The sequence below is a fragment of the Kogia breviceps genome, chromosome 1 (genome assembly GCF_026419965.1).
Source record: "Kogia breviceps isolate mKogBre1 chromosome 1, mKogBre1 haplotype 1, whole genome shotgun sequence".
Taxonomy (NCBI): domain Eukaryota; kingdom Metazoa; phylum Chordata; class Mammalia; order Artiodactyla; family Physeteridae; genus Kogia; species Kogia breviceps.
The window spans coordinates 29,844,622-29,848,942 of record NC_081310.1 but is presented as its reverse complement, the minus strand read 5'-3'; the positions used below and the strand labels follow the sequence as shown (position 1 = coordinate 29,848,942).

Sequence of the window (4,321 nt, the reverse complement as noted above, 5' to 3'; positions counted from 1 at the left end):
GAGTATTACCCAAGAGGAGATGCAAACTGATGAGACCTTTTAAGTAACAACCCCAAAGAGAGGAAAGCAAAGAAAAGGAAGAACAAATAGTAAAATCAGAGGAATAACCAGGGCAAAGATTCAGGATTCTTGCTTTCCATTTCAGCATAAATCACCAATTAGATTCTCTTGAAATTCTAATTTATTCTTTCCTCACTTTCCTCTTCCTTTTCCTAATCTTCTCTTCTCCTTCCTTTCTCATATACTTCCCTTTTCTTCTCTTTCAAACCTCTGCCTTTTTGGATAATGGTAATAATTATAGCTACCTATTATGTGCACTGCAATGTAAGTTTTTAAGGGCAGGACCTGGGTTCAAATCTAGGTCCTCCTGACTCCCTAACTCCATATCATGTTGCCTCCTATTGAAATCCAAAGGAAGAAACTAATGTTTGATTTTTTTTCCCGTTAAAGTGCAAATTGCAAAAATGCTTGTGATGTTTCCATGTTGTTTTGATTTGCATTCAAACAAAAGAAAACCAAACCCAAAGTAATCATATCTTCCAGGTTTTCCAATGTCAAATGGCATTGCAATATGTGAAACAAAGATTCAGAAATAATCTTCACAATCAGAATACAAATACAAGCTAGAGAAGCCAAATGCATAAGCTATTGAAAACAAAGGACTGACCATAAGCCACAGAACATTTACATTCATGTTTCTAAATAGCTCTCATTCATTATACACTTAGATATAATTCTCATCTTCAGCTGAATTTAAAATAGGAGAAATTTCCCACTTGTTAGGCGAGCAGTGTTGAATCAAAAAGCAATTTATATTTTGTTTAAAAGATAAAGGTGCTTTAAGGCTTCCCTGTACAAATGTGGCAGAGATTCAGCATCAACAAATCCTCCCCACTATCTTGACAATGTTTGTTTCTTCAGTAAATTGCAAACAAATTAGCAACTTTTCTTGTTATGTTAATATTTTGGCAATGATGACTGTCATTCACTGTGGACCTAATCTTTTGAAAGTCTTTCCATCAAGATTTCTGGAGAAAATAAATTGTGTTAGTTATTACAAAGCTTAATTAGAGCTCAACTAATGTGGCAATTCACATCTAAAGCTTGATTACATATGCCATCTACTATTTTTGTCTAATAAGTGCTCTTTCAAAATAAGTTATGAACGTGAAATTCATATAACATAAAAAGAATCATTTTAAAGTGAACAATTTGGTGGCAGTTAGCACAATCACAATGTTGTGAAACCACCACCTCTATCTAGTTCCAAAACATTTCCATCACTCCAGAGTCAAACCCCTATCCATTAAACAGTTTCTCCCCATTCCTTCCTCTCCCCAGCCTCTGTCAACCACCATTGTGTTCTATCTCTGGATTTAACTCTCCTGGATATTTCATATAAATGGAATCATACAATATGTGATCCTCTGTGTCTGATTTGTTTCACTCAGTGTTACGTATTCAAGGTTCATCCACACTATAGCATGTATCATATTTCATTCCTTTTTGTTTTCAGCTTTACTGAGGTATAATGGGCAAATAAAACTGTAATATATTTAAAGGGTACAATGTGATGATTTCATATCCATATACATCGTGAAAGAATTCCCACAATCAGGTTAACATGTCCATCACCTCCATCATGTTATACATTTATCTTTTTTGTGTGTGCTTGTGAGAACACTTAAGATCTACTCTCTTAGCAAATTTCAAAATATACAGTACAGTCTAATCAACTATAGTCACCATGCTATACATTAGACCCACAGAACTTATTCACTTTATAACGAAGTTTGTACCCTTCACCGGTCTCTTCTCATTTCCCTCACCGCCCCCCCCCCCAACACCTGGCAACCACCATTCTACTCTGCTTCCTTTGATTTTTTTTCTTTTATTTGAATAAAAATGCTTTGTTGTACAAAACCCACCCAGATCCCAGGCCCGGGGCCAAGTCCACATCCCCAGCTTGGCTTGGCTTTGAGCCTGCTCTGTGGTCCCCAGATTCTCCTGTGGAGTGCACAGGCATCCTACAGCATGCTGTGTGGGCGGTGGGCCTCTCTGGGCTGTGGGCACTCAGGCACTGTGGCAGCCCCAATCTGAAGACAGGTGGCGCGAAGCAAAGTCCCCACCTGCCCAGGTTTAGAAGGCACATTGGGCCACATGGTTCTTCCTGCTGGGGAACGCATGGTAGATGGTGAGAGGGAATATGACAACAGTGCTGAAAAGGGAGCCCACCTGGGTGGCCAGGACTGCCACCAGCAGTGACAGCTCCCTACTTACCCATCCCCACCGTGCAGCAGGGAGCTGGCAGCCGCCTTCACGTATGAGAACATGCCCAGACACAGAATCTACAACACCACCACAAGGACCACCCCTGCAGAGGTGCCCACCTGGGGTGGGCAGGGGCTCAGGATTGCCAGCGCCCTCAGGCAGGCCCCGAAGAGCATGCCCAGCAGAGAGAAACTGCCCAGCCCTGCCGGGGACCTGCATAGAACGCCCATGGTCAGGAAGCAGGTGAGGCGGCACGGCCCAGCACCACGGCCAAGTGGTAAGCCAGGTGTCCGTAGGGCGGGCAGAACCAGCTCTGCACAACAGGCAACCCATCCTTGGTCAGAGCGTTGGTGGTGGCCAGCAGGCCCAGCAGACAGGCACCACGGATGGGCTGCAGGGTCTGGGCTGGGGGTGATGCCTGCCATCTGGCCGGGTGGCTCCTGCAGCGCCAGGCCTCTTCCTCCACTCCTGGGGCTCCCATTTGCAGGCCAGGCCCTGGGCCCCTTGTGGGTACAGCTGGTGGTGACAGCAACAGCAGCAGGAGACCTAGAAGGCGGCAGCAGGATGGGGGCCCGCTTGCCCTTGCCTGGGGCCGGCTGCTGCCACAGAGTCACCACCAGCAGCAGACCCAGGGTGTCCAGCGCCACAAGCATAGAGAGGTAGGAGGGGAGACTCCAACCCTCGGGGAAGCCTTTTACCACCCCCAGGCAGCTCCACCCGGATCCTGTGATGGCAGCCCGTGAGCCATGCCAAAGAGGGCTGCCTGCAGGTAGGTCAGCACCGGAAGGCCCAGTGGGGGTGCCGCCATTCAGCGCAAGGCTGGGACATCCAGGACAGGGCCAAGGTCACAGCCAGCTCCTCTGTCCTCACCTAGGGCCAAAGAAGATGCTTTAGGCTTTTCTGGGGACAGAAGACCCCATCAAGCATCACCACATGGCAAGGCCGTCAGGTAGGGGAGCAAGAAGGCGCCACAGCCCCAGGGGAGGATGATGAAAGAGGGAGGTGGCCTTCGGGTCCGAGCTCCCGACACCACCACCACACTCACCCTCACATCACGGAACAAAGACTCTGGGACAGGATCTGCTCTCAAGCGCCACGCAGAGCTCCGCCGCTACTGTGAGACCCGGGACCGCCGGGCCGAGTGGGGCCTGGGGGGGTCGCCGCGGCGGGCACCGCCCCTCGCTGCGTCAGGCGGCGGTGCAGAGCGTTCCAGGGCAGCCGCCCGCCCGGGTCCCTGCTCCCTGTCAGGCGCCCGAGCTCCCTGACCCAGCGGCCCGCCGAGCTTCGAGGGCACCGCCTCTCGCCCAGGGTTGCACGGCTCCGTCCCAGAACCGGGGGGGGGGGGCAGGGGGAGGGCGGAAAGCGCAGCCAAGCCTGTGTGAGGACTCCAACTCGCCGTCCTGGTCTCAGGGAAGCCCTGGGCCAGCGCGCCCCTGGCATGGTTCAGCACCCATGTGAGTTTGAGATATATATATATATATTTTTAAAATTTTTTAAAAAAGATTCCACTTTTGAGTGGTATCATGCCTTGTCAGAAATTAATTGAGCAGGTATCTGTGGGTTTATTTCTGGGGTCTCGTATTCTACTGTTCTGTTCCATCCATCTATGTATCTGGTTTTACGCTAATAGCATACTGTTTTGATTACTAGAGCTTTGTAACATGGTTTGAAATCAGGCCCTGTGATGCCTCCAGCATTGTTCTTTTTCAAGATGGTTTTGTCCATTTGGAGTATTTTGTGGTTCCATACCAATTTTAGAATTGTTTTTTCTATTTCTGTGAAAAAAAGCTATTGGAATTTTGCTAAGGATTCAGTTGAATCTGTAGATCACTTTGAGTAGTATGGACATTTTAACAGCATTAATTCTTCCTATCCATGAGCACTAAATATCTTTCCATTTATTTGTGTCTTCTTGAATTTCTTTCATCAGTGTTTTCAGTGTACAGATCTTTCGCTTCCTTGGTTAAATTTATTCCCAAGTATTTTATTTTATTTTTGATGCTATTGTAAATGAGATTGTTTTCTGAATTTCCTTCCCATAGTTTGTTGT

General features: G+C 47.3%; 1 pseudogene; it reads right to left on the bottom strand.

Annotated features, from left to right (window-relative positions):
- Positions 1–2,139: 2,139 nt before the first annotated feature.
- On the bottom strand, positions 2,140–3,079 carry LOC131751472 (solute carrier family 52, riboflavin transporter, member 2 pseudogene; annotated as a pseudogene).
- Between the last annotated feature and the right edge of the window lie 1,242 nt (positions 3,080–4,321).